This window comes from Geotrypetes seraphini, chromosome 5 (genome assembly GCF_902459505.1).
Source record: "Geotrypetes seraphini chromosome 5, aGeoSer1.1, whole genome shotgun sequence".
NCBI lineage: Eukaryota > Metazoa > Chordata > Amphibia > Gymnophiona > Dermophiidae > Geotrypetes > Geotrypetes seraphini.
This window is the reverse complement of record NC_047088.1, coordinates 219,113,579-219,130,371: the sequence shown is the minus strand read 5'-3', so window position 1 is coordinate 219,130,371 and position 16,793 is coordinate 219,113,579. Positions and strand designations below refer to the sequence as shown.

Genomic DNA, 16,793 nt, shown 5'->3' with positions numbered 1-16,793 from the left:
TGGATGCCTGGAATGCGCTCCTGAGAGAGGTGGTGGAGAGTAAAACTGTGACTGAGTTCAAAGAAGCGTGGGATGAACACAGAAGATTTAGAATCAGAAAATAATATTAAAGATTGAACTAGGCAGACTTGTACGGTCTGTGTCTGTATATGGCCGTTTGGAGGAGGATGGGCAGGGGAGGGCTTCAATGGCTGGGAGGGTGTAGATGGGCTGGAGTAAGTCTTAACAGAGATTTCGGCAGTTGGAACCCAAGCACAGTACCGGGTAAAGCTTTGGATTCTCGCCCAGAAATAGCTAAGAAAAAAAAAATTTAAATTGAATCAGGTTGGGCAGACTGGATGGACCATTCGGGTCTTTATCTGCCGTCATCTACTATGTTACTATGTTACATAGGAGGCAGGGAGAGAGACAGAAAGATAGAAAGAAAAGAAGAGACACAGAAAGTCAGACAGACAAAGGGGGCCAGGGAGAGAGACAGACAGCGGGAGGGAGAGAGAGAGACAGAAATAAAGACACACAGACATATTCTAGCACCCGTTAATGTAACGGGCTAAAATACTAGTTGTTTATACATTATGTATTTCTGCCCTTCTAAGTTGTACATTGCAAAGCTTTTATAATGCGACATTGTAACCACAAGCCCTTCGGCCTGCAGATAGCTATTGCAAAGCTTCAGCTCACAGGAGATAAAAATCACTAGTGCAAAGACCCTAAGAATTGAGATTTGAGATATACCAGTTGGACAAGGTGAATTAAGTGATTTACAGTCAGGTATTCAAGCATTTTCCCTTTCTGTCCCGGTAGGCTCACAGTCTAATGTACCCTAAAAAGCTACAGTATTTTAAGGATCCTCTGCACTGGGTGAGTGTGAGTCTACAAACTAAACATGAGTACGCAAAATGAAATTGAAATATAGAATCATTTTCAACATTCTGTAGAATAACAATGACCGGATGTTTTCAGAAAAGGCATTCGTTAGGGTCCTGGGGGATTCTGACTTGATTTTCGATCATAGACTTTGAGAAGAAGGAAGCAGAAGTAAAAATGAAATAAAACCAGTCGCTTTCTTAGAACTGAAGGATGAATCATACAATACTTGAGGCAACTGTGGTCATGTCATATTCAATGTAACTGGCTGTTGACCAAAGAGTGTGAGAATAAATTAAAAATGGTAGTTCAAGAACCAGAATACAAAATGTCTTCGAAGTTAAGATAAATGACTGTGAAATATTTCCGATTAAAAAAAATAGAGAAACTGTATAAGTCACTAAATCAAAGTTGCAAAGAGACATCACCTCATGCATAAATTGTACTTATTAGCTACAATAATCCAATGCAGAGATTCTAATTGGGACCCATATCGATATCTCTCCTGACAAAAGAGAGATAATGCATAAGGTTAATGTTCAAAATGATTTATGCCATTAGTGTGGAGTGCTGACTATGTAATGTGGTATCTAAGGCCACTGCCTAGGGCACAGGTGGGTTTGGAAGCCACAGCTTGCAGTGCAATCTGGCTGTCTCACAGATCCTGGGCATAATCTATGTAAACAGGATTCAGCTTGGAAGAGTTAAAACAGAAAAGAGTTCCATTCCAGTGTCCCTCCAGGGGAATCTCTCCTTCTTTCTCCTTTTAGGAAGTCTTAGGGTTTACTCGTGTCCCTTCCAGCATTTCTGTTACTCCCAAGTGTTGCTGCTGATCTATGGAATGTTCCCCTCCCCCAGCATTTAAAGGGACCACCCCCTTCCTGTCTCTTAGGTATATCCATTCTTCCTCCCAGTACTTTTATCTTTCCCAAGAGTACCGTATTTTCACGTAGATAATGCGCACCTGTGTAAAACGCGCACACGTGTATAGCGCGTGGGAAACACAAATCTATGTAAAGAAATTTTTATATACCGCGCACACGGGTATACCGCGCATGCAGCCCTGACTCTCCTCTGGCTGCCCTGACTCTCCTCTAGCTGCCCCGACTCTCCTTTCACCCACCCCGACTTTCCTTTCGCTGCCCCGACTCTCCGTTCGCTGCCCCGACTCTCCTCTGGCTGCCCCCCCTTGAAGTCCTGTCCCCCCTTGAAGGTCTGCCTGTCCCCCCTTGAAGTCCTGTCCCCATCCTGAAAGCCTGATGCCCCCCCCCGACGCCCGATTCATCATCCGGAAGGACCGCTTGCACCCCCACCGCTCGCACTCCCACCCCGATGGACCGCTCGCACTCCCACCCGAAGAACCGCTCGCACCCCCACAGCCTCCCCCCCTCCCCCATGGAGAAGCTGTCTACCTTGTTTCCAGATGCCAGTGAGCCCAGCTGCTTCCTCTGCTGGCGGTCCCGCCCCTTCTCTGAGCCCTGCGCTATGCTGCTTTCTCTTCCGGCGGTCCCGCCCTTTCTCTGATGTCAGAGAAAGGGCGGGACCGCCGGAAGAGGAAGCAGCGCAGCAGGGCTCAGAGAAGGGGCAGGACCGCCGGCAGAGGAAGCAGCTGGGCTCACTGGCATCCGGAAACAAGGTAGACAGCTTCTCCATGGGGGGGGAGGCTGTGGGGGTGCGAGCGGTTCTTCGGGTGGGAGTGCGAGCGGTCCATCGGGGTGGGAGTGCGAGCGGTGGGGGTGCGAGCGGTCCTTCCGGATGATGAATCGGGCATCGGGCGGGGTGGGAACTATGTAAAAACAATTTTATATAGCGCGCTCACGCATATACCGCACAAGCTTATGCACGGTTTGTAAAAACACGTATAATGCGTGCGTTATATGCGTGAAAATACGGTAGTTACTGGGCCAGGGAACCATCCCTCCCACTCCAGGCGTTTCCTCCCACTCTGAGCTCTAAACTCTTTCATAGCTCCTGAGGATAACTTAATGAGACAAGGGCTGGACATGGGTTCTTTTCCTCCAACTGGGCTTTATATCCCCCCATGGATTTCCCACCCTTTGCTGGGTACCTGTCAATTGCACCTTCCCCCAGCAGTCTGGCTATATCAGTTTAGTTTCCCTGGGATACATACTACTGCAGCAGCTGTACATCCCCTTTCTGGCTTCCAGCCCCCAAGTACCGCACTCAACCCACAAGAACCCAACGCACGGCAACACTACACATCTCCAAATACACACTTGCTAAACAAGAAACTATCATGTTGGGCTTGGGACATTCCTGATGACACCCAAAGGTATCACAGTAAGCATTTCTGCTAACATATACTGGGGCTCATTTTCAGACCATTAGACATACAAAATGCCATAGGTTGAAACCCTTAGCTCAGTGTTCAGTGGTGGCTAAGATAGCAAGCAAAATGTTAGGATTATCAGGAAAGGAATGGAAGACAAAGATGAAAATGTTATAATGCCTTTGTATCGCTCTATGGTATGGCTGCATCTCGAATACTATGTGCAATTCTGGTCGCCAGCGGAATTGGAAAAGGTTTAGAGAAGGGCGACAAAAATGATAAAAGGGATGGGATGACTTCCCTATGAGGAAAGATTAAAGTGGCTAGGGCTCTTCAACTTGGAGAAGAAATGGCTAAGGGATGGTATAATAAAGGTCTATAAAATACCTAGTGGAGTGCTAAGACTAGGGGGGCATAGACTAAGAATGCTAAGACTAAGAAGGCATGTAATGAAGCTTCAAAGTAGTAAATTTAATATGAACTGGAGAAAATATTTCTTCACACATTTATAATTAAAAACTGGCAGTCATTGCTGGAGAATGTGGTGAAAGTATTTAGCTTAGCAGGGTTTAAAAAGATGGTTTGGATAATTTCCTAAAACATTATTAAGATGGCTTGGGGAAATCCACTGCTAAGAATCAAAAGAAATCTCATTTTCTAGTGTAGCAGCTTGATAGGGTAACATTTGTTCAAATAATTTTAATTGTTTGATGTTTCTAGGACATTGAAAACTACAAAATTATCTTTCACATTTCTTTAGCTTTTCCTCTCTTAAACAAGAAGCTAGACAACGTAAAAAAAGAATCCTCACCTCCATAGGAAGCCAATGAGATTTTATAAAATAGATTTAGTCAATGAATAGATCACAAAGCTATATTCTGTATTGTCTGAAGCTTTTTGCATGTCTGCTTGGAGCATCTCACATATGCAACATTACAGTAGATGAGCCCCTAAGCTTTTCTATTCATTCTGTGCTCTCCCAGGAACATACAGGGTTGCAGATTGCTTGGTTGTGTTTTCTTTATGTATATTTTATTGTGCATGTTGATACTGTGAGCCACCTTGTGAAAGGCGGGTTATAAATAAATTAAAACAAAACAGAAACAAAGAAATTAGGGAGGCTAAAAAACTGGGTAATACAATAGTAATGGGTGACTTCAACTACCCCGATAATGACTGGGTAAACATCTTGGTAATTTTATATTATGCTCTAACACCTATCTGGCAAATTGTTAAAAATATACTTGTTTGATACATTTTTCAGCTAAGGATTGTAATTCTTTGTGAATGTACAGCATTTTTTACTCTGTTAACCTCACAGAACTGAGAGATAGTTGTGGTATACAAGTATATTATGTTATGTAAATGTAACATCAGGGCATGCTAGGGAGTTAAAATTCCATGATGAAATCAAGGACTGCTTTATGGAGGAGCTGGCTCAGGAACCAACAAGAGGTGAAGCAATTCTAGATCTGGTTCTTATTGGAGTGCTTGAATTGGTGTGGGAGGTAGTGGTGTTGGGGCCGCTTGATAACAGTGATCATAATATGATCAGATTTGATATAATCCCTGGAATAAGTTTGCACAGGAAATTCAATACAACAGCACTTAACTTTAAAAAAAGGAGACTATGATAACATGAGGAGAAAGATTAAAAAAAAAAAAAAAAAAAAAGAAACTTTAGAGGTGTAGCTGCAAATGTCAAAAATATACATCAGACGTGGATGTCATTCAAAAATACCATCCTGGAGGCCCAGACTACATATATTCCATGTATTAAAAAAGGAGGAAGGAAGACCAAATGGCAGCTAGCATGGTTAATGAGCGAGGTGAAGGAAGTTATTAGAGCTAAAAGAGAATCCCTCAGAAAGTGGAACAAGGATCTGACTGAAAATAATTGTAAACACAAGGAATGACAAGTCAAATGCAAGACCCTGATAAGAAAGGCGAAGAGAGGCCTTAAAAAAAAAAAAAAAAAAGATTGTGCTAGAAGCAAAAACACAGAGTAAAAACTTTTTTATGTACGTATATTAAAAGCAAGAAGCCAGGAAGAGAATCAGTTGTACTGCTAGAAGACCAAAGGATAAAAAAGGGCCCTCAGGGAAGACATGACCAGAGTGGAGAGATTAAATGAATTCTTTGCCTCGGTCTTCATCGAGGAAGATGTAGGGGCGCTACTGGTGCCAGAAATAGTATTCAATTCTGATGAATCAGAGGAACTCAAACAAATCTCTATAACAGTTGCCAACCCAGGTCCCAAATACCTAGCTAGATTCCAAATAGTAAAACAGATTTTATGCTGCTTATCCTAAGAATAAGCTGTGGATTTCCCCAAGACTTTTCAATAACGACCTATGGACTTCTCTTTTAAGAAATTATTCAAACTTTATTTAAGCCCTGCTAAGCTAACTGACTTCACCACATTCTCCAGCAATGAATTCCAGAGTTTAATTACATGTTGTATGAAGAAATATATTCTCTGGTTTGTTTAAAATCTACTACTTAGTAGCTTCATCAAATGCCCCCTAGTCCTAGTACTTTTGAAAGAGCAAACAAGCGATTCGCATCTATCCTTTCCACTCCACTCATTATTTTATAGACCTCTATCATATCACCCCTGAGCTATCTCTTGTCCAAGCTGAAGAGCCCTAGCTGCTTTACCCTTTCTTCATAGGGAAGTTGTCCCATCCCTTTTATCATTTTCATTGCTCTTCTCTGTACCTTGTCTAATCTCTATACAATTCAGGCCTCTTTTGGTTTCAGAAATGAAAAAAAACCCAAAAAACAAAACACATTAAAAATTCAAATCCCTTCCAAAGACTTCTCTATGCCAGGGGTAGGCAATTCCAGTCCACAATAAATATGCATGAGATAGATTTGCATCTCAAGGAGGCAGTGCATGCAAATCCATCTCATATATATTCATTGTGGATATCCTGAAAACCTGATCTGGCTCCAGCTCTCGAGGACCGGAATTGACTATGTCCACCCCCCCTCCTGCAATGCAGACCCTACTTACCCCACTATGATGAACCCTCTATGTATTCACATATACACTTCTAAACACTCTTGAACGGGGGTCCCCAAAGTCCCTCCTTGAAGGCCGAATCCAGTCGGGTTTTCAGGATTTCCCCAATGAATATGCATTGAAAGCAGTGCATGCGCATAGATCTCATGCATATTTATTGGGGAAATCCTGAAAACCCAACTGGATTCGGCCCTCAAGGAGGAACTTTGGGGACCCCTGCTCTTGAAGGTATAATGAACACGTTTATTGGTGTACAGGACCCGAGTCTGTTCCTTCACAAGCTCAGAGAAACCAAAACTCTATACTGTAAGTTCAGTCTCTTGGTCTAGTGTAACAGTTTATTCTATAGACAGTATCAATTCACATTCAGTGCTTAACCAGTTAATCAGCTCTTAGCAATTTCAAAACCTGCATGGCCTACCTCAGCCACCCCAGACATTAGTTGTTCCTTTCACAGCAGTGTTAGGCTCTTTGGCAGACAATCTCAACCAAATAAACAGCACCTTTACTGTCCATGCTTCCAATATATTCAGCAGGCTTCTCATCCAGCCAAACACAACACCACTCATCATACCAGCTCTTCCATGCAATCATTCTCAGTCTTCTCAGCTTCACCCGAGGTTCTCCTTAACCCACGGCTTCTGAGCCTTCTCTGCTCAGGGAAGTCTCTTTGTGTAGGCTTTCACCTTCTCACAGAATGAATCCCAGATTGGGCATATGAAGCTCTGCCTGCCTGGGTTCCACCCCATGACTCAGCAGGGTCATACGCATGCAGGTCAGCGCCACCTGCTGGATGAGGGTTGAGCTCTGAGCTACAAAGCTCAATGCATCTTGGACCCTGTAGTTCATCATCACCTGCTGGTTGTGGATTGAACTCTGAACTACAGAGCTCAATGCATTATGGACCCGGTAGTTTACCCACTAATTGGCCAGCACTCTCTACTGCCCACCATCATAACAACATGACTCGTGAGAGAATCCCTGACTCCCTCACACCCACCCATTGGTTTCTGTGTTCAGAATTGGGAAAGAACAAACCCTAGTTGCTTCCACTCTGCTGAACATCATTCTCTTGTCTGGCTCTATTATACCGTACAACCATACAAGGTTTTACATCCATCCCGAATGACAGTTGCTTCCTCTTCCATTCCACTTTTTCTAGTCTTGATCTTGGACCGTATTTTTATTCACAGCTTTCCATGTTTTTAAACTGACTCTTCTCCCAACTCTTAGGGCTACTTTTACTAAGGCGCTTTAGCGTTTTTAGCGCACACAGGGAATTACCGCATGTTACGCTTCTAGAACTAACACCAGCTCAATGCTGGCGTTAAGGTCTAGCATGCGGGACAATGTTGCGCGCGCTATTCTACGCATTAAAGCCCTAGCGCACCTTCATAAAAGGAGCCCTTAATCTAGAAATTACTTCGGTGAGGAATTTACTTCACTGTAAAGTATCCTTACCGTTGTTCCACAATATATTTTACGAGCACTCTTATCCTGCATAAAATAAAATGTAAATAGGAATTGTTAAAGGCATAATTTTAACAGCATCTAATTCATGCTCCAAAGAGTTATATGATTTGTATTTCTGTTTTGCTTGCAATATATCAGGATAGAAGTTAATAAGCAAAGACTAGGACATGGTCGTAAATATGATCAAGGACCTGAGAGATCTGGTTCAAGCTGGTCCTCAGGGACTTTTGTTTCCACGATGACAGGATTCACAGTGCTGGAGTTAAAAACTAATAGCAAGTGGATTTCAAAATATATCATTGGAGCTCACTAAGGTTCTATGGAAGCTATGAAAACCAACTGTGTGTTGCTAGGGTAACCCTTGGAATACCAAAGGACATCTCAGATTGTTGTCAGATTTCTATTGGTTAATACTGATATTGATGGTACAAATTATATGGTTCTGCTTTCTAAGAGTTTAGTGTAATTTGTAATCATTTTGTCAATAAAGTTGTTCTCACAGTGAAAAGCAGCTATGTGACATTTTGCATTTTGTAACTGAAGCTTGGGACTATACAAATATTTGCTGTGTAAAATGTCAAATATACAGTATAGGAAATAAAAGTTACTTTCAATCATGCATGATTGAAATAGGACTTCAAAAGCGTTCAAAGGGAATTAGCTACAGACCGCAAAGTAATGGTCATTCATAGGAGTCCTTTCACTAAAGTATGGTACAGTTATGCACTTGTCCAAATTTATTTGTTTTTTTGGCCTGTCCTCCCAAAAGAGCTTAGAATAAGTTACAAATCAGGTATTCAAGCATTTTCCCTATCTGTCCCAGCAGACCCATAATCTTATGTAATGTACCTGGGGCAGTAGAGAATTGAGTGATTTGCCCAGGGTCACAAGGAGCAATGTGGGGTTTGAACCTACAACCTTAGGGTGTTGAGGCTGTAGCTCTCACCACTATGCCAGCTTGGTCCTGGAGTACCCCCTTGCCAGTCATGTTTTCAGGATATCCACAAACAATATGCAAAACTTGATTTGTATAACAAAACAGCAAAAATGGAGGAACCGGAGGAGATCTTCAGATCAATCAATTAATATTTCTCCAGTTGAAATCTGCGCCGGTAGCATAAAGAATGCTCAATCGCTTAACTCCTTATCTACATTAAACTGCATTTTCAAGCAGGCATAACTCAACAAGGGAAAAACTCCTCAGAAGCTGCAGGCCAGACGTTGCTCTGGAGCTCTGAAGGGGAGCTTAAATTGCTCTTTAGCTCCCCTCCAACATTCTATCATTGGCGAAACAACCCTTATTTAATGCTATATGTAATGCTGTATTTAAAAGTACAAAACTCAAGCAGCACTTATCTTTGCCTTAACGTGGCTACAGCTTCCTCACTGAATCAAATAAAGCCAACAATGGCCAACGTTTCATGATCTGCCAATCATTTCATCAGGGCTTTTTAGTATTAGAAGCGCTTAAGAGTCTGCTGCTAGTACTAAAGAGCCCTGAAGAAATGATCGGCAGATCATGAAACGTTGCATCTCAAGGAGGCAGTGCATGCAAATCCATCTCATACATAGTCATTGTGGATATCCTGAAAATCTGACCTGTCTGTGGCTCTCAAGGACCGGAATTGCCTACTCCTGCTCTAGGATATACATATTTATGTCTTCAAGTCTCCTCTCAAACTTCTTTTAGTGCAAATCCCATACCATTTCTGTCACCTTGTCAAGTCTTCTTATGTCCTTAATGAGGTACAGCCTCTAAATTAAAAATAATACTCAAAATGGGCCTTTGCCAATGAGTTGTCCAGTGCATTATCATCTCCTTTCTTTTTCTGTTTATGACTTTATGCCTATCACTATGCAGCCTAGCAAACATTTGGAATGGACACTGCCTTGTCACATTGTTTTGTCACCTTGATGTCCACAGATACTCACGCCAAGGTCCCTCTCACCAGTCTGTGTACATCAGCCTCTTCTAATCTAATCTAAGTTGGTATTTATAAACCACTTTTCCCCTACAAATAGGTTCAGAGCAGCTCACAATGAAAATTATATTCCTTCTTATTACAGGATATAATTCATCGCAAACATATAATCACCCAATCTCTAACTCATATAAACTTCTCAAATAAAAATGTCTTCAGACCTTTCTGAAAGAGCATATATGAAGATTGATTTTTTGATGACCGAGGTAGAGCATTTCAAATTTGCACAAAATGATAAGAGAAAGTTTATTACATATCAAACGAAGGTGCAACTTTAATTAGTCTTTGAGACTTTTGACTGGAATTAGGTCTAATTGGAAAATATATTAGTTGAAAAATCTATGATGAAGTCAGTCCATTAAAAAAATCTTAAAAATAAAACAATTTTTAAATGTTATTCATGCTTGGAATGATATAACCAATAAAGCTCTCTGAACAAAGGTGACACTTGAGTGAATTTACCCTAAATATCATTTGAGCAGCCATATTCTGCAATAGTTGTATCTTATTCCTCAGTTTGACAATAATATATCTGAATATAAAATACCACAATAATCTAATTGGGACAAAATCAGACTCTGAACAAGAAGCCTAAAATGTTCATAAAAATAAGTTCTAATAGATCGTTACTATCTCAGATAATCAACCTGAGCCTCTTGCCTCTTATCCAAAGGCCTGTTTTACAAAGCCGCGCTAGCGGCTGCTGCGCAATAACGGCCCCGAAGCCCATAGAGATTTAAAGGGCTGTCAATGGTGTGGGATAGTAAGATTTTAATAAACTTGGAAACTTGCAGCCTGTTTTACAAAGCCAAGTCTATTAAAATCTTACTATCCCACACCATTGACAGTCCTTCTGGGTGGCTTACAATCTAAAATTCAATGATACAATTAAAACAAATTTCAAACCACTCACATATACATGAATTTAAGGATAAAAGGTTGAACTACAATTTTTTTATACCTACCTTTTACAAAACTGCAAAAGAGATTTTTAGGACAAGCCAGCACACTGAACGCTCTGTGCTGCTCCCGACACGATGAGTGTCGGGAGCAGCGCAGAGCATTCAGCGCGTCGGCCTGCGTTAAAAACCGCTTCCATGGTTTTATAAAAGGGGGGATAGTAAATAAAAGTGAAAGTAAATACAATTTGGCAATCCTTGTTCTGCAGAGCTCCAGCACAGCTAAACCCATCATACAATTCTTCTCTTTTTTAATAAGGTTTACTGTTATGTTTCGTAAGCATCTACAAATAAAAATGTTTTAAGATCAGTCTTAAATTTTTCAACAGAATTCAATAATCTAAGATTTAATGGTAAAGAATTCCAAAACTTGGGGCCAATGATTGAAAAGATAGCAGCTCTGACATGTTCATGGACTATTTCTTGATATGTCGGAACTGTAAGACGATTTTGAGCTCCTGATCTAAGTGGTCTTAACGATACATATGGACTCAATAAATGCATAAGATATAAAGGTTCTCCTTTATTTAGGGCCTCTTTTACAACGCTAACAGCCCCAAAGCCCATAGAGATTTAAAGGGCTTCGGGGCTGTTGCTGCGTGGCAGCCACTAGCGTGGCTTTGTAAAAGAGGCAGGTAACCAACATGCCTCTTTTAAAGAAGGGGTTACATGATCAAATTTACGTAAATTATAGTAACATAGTAAATGATGGCAGATAAAGACCTGAATGGTCCATAAAGTCTGACCATTAGTTATTCTCATTAATCTAATCTAATCTAATCTAATCCTTAGGTTTGTAAATCGCATCATCTCCACGTTCGTAGAGCTCGACGCGGTTTACAGTAGGAGAAATAGGAAGGAACTACAACAGAGGGTTAGAGGTAGAAGTGTGAAGAAAATTTACAGGACTTGGGATGCCAAGATATAAGAGTTTCCTTGATTCCTAAGTTGGAGGGAGACTTACATTTTTTGAGAAAAGCCAGGTTTTCAGATGTTTGCGGAAAACTTGGAGAGAGCTCAAGTTCCGAAGAGGGGAAGTAAGGTTGTTCCAGAGCTCAGTGATTTTGAAGTGGAGGGAGGTCCCTAGCTTTCCTGTGTGGGAAATGCCTTTTAGCGAGGGGAAGGATAGTTTTAATTTGTGGGAGGATCTGGTGGTATTAGGGTTTGAGGAATTCCAAGAAAGAGGGATAAAGGGAGGGAGGATACCATATAGGATTTTGAAAGTTAAACAGGCGCATTTATAGTGGACCCTGGCGATTATCGGAAGCCAGTGGAGCTTGGCCAGGAGCGGGGAGACATGGTCAAATTTACTTTTAGCGAAGATGAGCTTGGCCGCGGCATTATGAATCCGTTGGAGTCTGTGGAGGATTAAATTAACTTGTCTCTTCTTTGATATACATCTCCATGTATGCATCCACATTTTCTGCTAAAGCACACAACAGCATCGACCCCCGCTGTTGCATGCTTTGGTGACTCATTTGTGGAGGACTGTTTTCTCTGTTTTTGTCACCTTCACAATTTCTGTAGCAGAGACAGTCCAATGTAAGTCCATGCCCCTTCCCCACCTATAGCCTGTCCTATGAAGGACTAGGCAGGAAATTTGTGGCACTTAATTTAAAGGTTGCAGTGGGGTAGTTCAAAAGTAAAAGTTTCAATTACTGAGCATAAAATAAGGACAGAAGTATTGTCATCTTGAAACAGACCCATGGTCCCTCAAGCCCAGTATCCTGTTTCCAACAGTGGCAAATCCAGGCAGTGACTTAGTGAGAGTGAGAGACACCTGTGGTGATCCCGCCCTTCCTCACCCTCTTCTATGCCCCTCCTACCCTCTCCTTCCCCCCCCCCCCCACTACTGCATTCATGCACCGCTTCCCTTTCCCCATACCTCTGTAGCATTCCTTGCGCAAGCAAAGAATCCCCATCCTGCTGTTCCGCCTGCATGGGCTCTCTCTCTGATGTCACTTCCTTGGTGGGGGTCCAGGAAGTGACGTCAGAAGAAAAGCCAACACAGGCGTGACAGCAGATTATGGGTTGCTTCTCGTGCCATGAATGTTACAGAGGTAAGGGGGAAGGGAAGCGGCATGCATGCGTGGCAGTAAGGGGTGGGGAAGGAGCGGGGAGGCAGAGAGGAGGACAGGTGCCACGCCCCTAGCAAGACAGCGCCTGGGACAGACTGCCTTCCTCCCCTTACTACACTACTGAATCCAGGCCATTAGTACCTGGAAGATCCTAAAAGACTTAAAACAGATTTTATGCTGCTTATCCTAGAAAAAAACTATTGATTTTCCCAAGGCCATCTTAATAATAAAGGTATATGGAGTTTTCTTTTAGGAAATGGTCCCAGACTTTTTTTTTAAAACCCTGCTAAGCTAACTGCTTTTGCCACATTCAAAGAACTCTACTATCACATTGAACAAACAGCCTTGTAGTCAGCAGGATTTGAACCTTCATGGGGAGACCCTAATAGATTTCAAGTCTATTGCCTTAACCACTTGGCCATGACTAAACATCTAAAGAGTTAATGTGGAACTTGAGTGTTTGCCCCTTCATTTAAAGTCCACTGCACTAGCCACTGGTCTACTTCTTTGCTCTGGAATAAGGTATGCAATAATAGATGCTTTTAGGTTAAACAGTAGTAAAATAAAATAAATCTGATGCATGAGTAATGTTGTCTATTAGTACCATTCACTTTGAAAGGCTGAGAAGATAAGCTAGTTAATAATAGGGTCTGGTGTGCAAAAACCATATCATTTCTAAAGTGAAAACAGCACCTGCGCATGTGCAGAAGATGCAATGCGGTGACATCAAGTGTGTGTGATGTCATCGTATTGCTACCGCACATGTGCAGATGCCCTCCCAATGCGGTCCCGAGGACGAGGACAGGTTGAGGGGGTTGGGCATGGGCAGAACAGGGCGTGACTTGGGCGTAATAGGGTGGGGTGTGGGCCTGGGGGAGGGGCTATGGGTCCAGATTTTACAAGAGTAAAATCTGGTAACCCTACACATACTTCTTGGCTGCTAACAGGATGGATTTCACAGGGGGTGGATTCTGTATAGGGGCCTACATTTAGGTACCAGGAAAGCATGCACTAAACAGCTATTCTATAATGAGAAATATGAGTTTGGGAGTATTTTCTGTTATAGAAAAAAGTGATTAAATCTTGCACTCCTATTTAGATGCCAGCTCAAAGGCTAGTATAATTATTGCTGTATATTTTTATTTAAAAGACGTACAGCCTGCATTATCAAAACTTCTAAGCAGGATACAAATAAAACAACTAATAAAATCAATCACAAACTGAAACACCACACCAAAGAATTACATAAGAAAGACTTCATTAAGTGAAATGCACTTAAATGTGCCATATGCAAACATAAATGCAGGCATTCTATAATCTACGTGCACACATTCTAGGTATGCCCCGCCCACATCAGCACCCCCGTTAGAAGACATGCGCTTTGGAATTTTCACATCCAAATTTCAGAATAGTGACTAAGGGCATTTGCATGTACAATAGCACATTGCTGTAATTAGTGCTGATTAACTCCAATTATAGGAGGAAGGAGTGGCCTAGTGGTTAAAGCTACAGCCTCAGCACCCTGAGATTGTGGGTTCAAGGCCTGCACTGCTCCTTGTGACCTTGGGCAAATCACATAAATCCTCCATTACCCCAGGTACATTAGATAGATTGTGAACCCACCAGGACAGATAGTTTTACTGAGTACCTGAATGTAAACCACTTAGACAAATAAATAATAATAAAAAAATAATAAGCCCAATGAACAGTCAACTACCCTTATTCTATAACAATGTGTGCAAATTTGGGTACTAACCCCTAAATTCTGTATTTAATGCCTAATGTTGTGTGTGTACAACAGTGTGCGTAGCTGATGTGTATGCATAACTTAATTGATGAATTGGACTTATTGGTATCAATAATTGGCAATTATCTCATAAATGACACTATTGGGACTAATTAAAAGTTACACGCACAACTTGGAAAGTATTATTCTGTAAAAAAAAAAAAAATATATATATACACCAGTTGCAATGTGCAGAGGTGGATTGTAGACGATTTTTGGGGGGGATTCCTAAAGGTTAGGTGCATCGCTACAGAATACACTCAATGCACGCATAACTTAGATGCAGGCATTTAGGCCTGGTTTTAGCTGGCCTAAATTCCTATGCCTAAGTTATATGTCACCAGTATTTACTATCTTCAAAGAATATGATTAATAATAGTCTTCTGCTCAGAATATAAACTCTAGTTTTTTTATTTTAGATACTCTAAGCATCCCAAAAATCTTTTAAATTCTTTATCAAAAGAATTTATGAGCCTCAGTCCCACCACTCCACCGCATCAAATAGCTTTCATCGCGGCGAGCTTTACGTGGTTATTTCCTTATTGGCTCTTTCTGATTGTTATCTCATTTTTCTTTATTCTCAACTATTTTAAAAGTGCATTGTGCTATTGCTACAGTTCTTTAGCGTTTTCTATAGAAGTGCTTAGTGGTTACTCAATTCATTAAATTAATGAGTTTTATAAATATATAATTATATCAGAGAACTTAGCTTGTATAGTTTAATTCGTCTGTCTTCATAACATTCATTGTTTAGTTTGTTCGGTTTGGGAGAGTTGGACCCAACATGTTTCCCCCAATGCTGTTTCAAGGGTCCTCCCACAACCTCCAGAATCGATCTACTTAAAATTTTGTTGAGGTGGATCAATTCTGGCAGTTGTGGGAGGACCCTTGAAACAGCATTGGGGGCGAAACATGTCGGTCCAACTCTCCCAAACCGAACAAACTAAACAATGAATGTTATGAAGACAGAGTGAGTTAACAGAAGACAAAAGAAGACAAACAAAAACCAGAGCCTGGGGCCATCTTCCATCTCTGTACCTTCCCTACCACTGCCTTATCCAACATTTCTGTTTCTTTCCCACTGTCTGATCTCTCTCTCTCTCCCTGTCTGTGCCCTGGGACAACCCTCTTTATTCTCTTCCATGCAGCAGCTCTCCCTCCCCTCCATTATCATTTGAAACATTTCTTTCTCTCTCCCCATTCACTATCTCTCTCTGCCCTCCACCCTGTGTCTAACATTTCTCTCTTTTCCATGAATGTCTCCCTCCCCTCCACCATATGCAGGATTTCTCCCTTTCACATCTTCTACCTCTTTGTTGCATCTCTCTCTTCTCCAGCCTATGTCCAACAATTCTCACTACCCCCAAGTGCAGCAGCTTTCTATCCCTCCCTCCTATACCCATGTGCAGCCACTTTTCATCCTTCCCTCCCATCCCCTTATGCAACACCTCCGGACCTGACCAACCCCCTCCCCCATCACACCGTGAGATTTTTTGCAACCTCCACCAAGGCTTCTCTCTGCCGCATCATCAGTGATGCAGCAGAGGGAAGGCCCTGGCGGCCCACAAGGTTCTCTCATTGTCAGCAGCCTTAACTTGCTGCTCTGCCGGCATAGGGCCTTCCTTTATTCCATGAAGGCAGGATTCGACAGAGAAGAAGGCCTGACACTGGCAGAGAAGTGGAATTCCTGGACCATGGTGCTGACCCTGGGAGCACCCGCTTATGGTCTGCACCTGGGGCGGACTGCCTCCCCCCCTTGGTACGCCACTGATTTGTTCCTAATAGAAACAGTATGCATGCAGATCTCATGGATATCCTGAATCCCAGACCTGATTGTGACCCTCAAGGCTGAACTCGGGCATCCCTACTAAAGAGTTATATTCTCCCTTTAAGAAGGGAAGAAAGGGCATGAGGGAAAACAAAAGGTACTCAGCTGTGCTTTGACAGCTAGACTCTTCTAGCAATTTAGGAAAAGCTGGAAGATTTAACTATACTTACTATTCTAATATTACACTTTACATGAGATGTGATAGAGATCTGATTCTCAGACTGTTCTTTAATTAAAGAAGTTGTATTCCTAACTTGTTGAGTAAGAGCTATTTCAAGTGTTGTGAAGGCCATATGGAGGAAAAAGAGAACATTTTTATGGTTTATTGTAACAGTGTGGCTATGGGAGGCATTTTTTTTTATACCTTTATAAAACCCTGGGGGAATATCAGAGTGAATTACTGTAAGTATATTTAGACTGAGTTTTGAAGGTCAGGACCGGAACTACAATGCTAGGAAAACCTGTCACTTAGGGCCTCTTTTAGTAAGCCATGATAGTGCAT

General features: G+C 41.8%; 1 protein-coding gene and 1 non-coding gene across 2 annotated transcripts in view; one reads left to right on the top strand and one right to left on the bottom strand.

Moving 5' to 3' along the window:
• Positions 1-16,793, top strand: part of KCNJ3 (potassium inwardly rectifying channel subfamily J member 3) — a 276,694-nt gene that overhangs the window by 98,403 nt on the left and 161,498 nt on the right. The window lies entirely within an intron of this gene.
• TRNAS-UGA lies at positions 13,024-13,105 on the bottom strand. The gene has a single exon. It is a non-coding gene; the product is annotated as a tRNA-Ser (tRNA).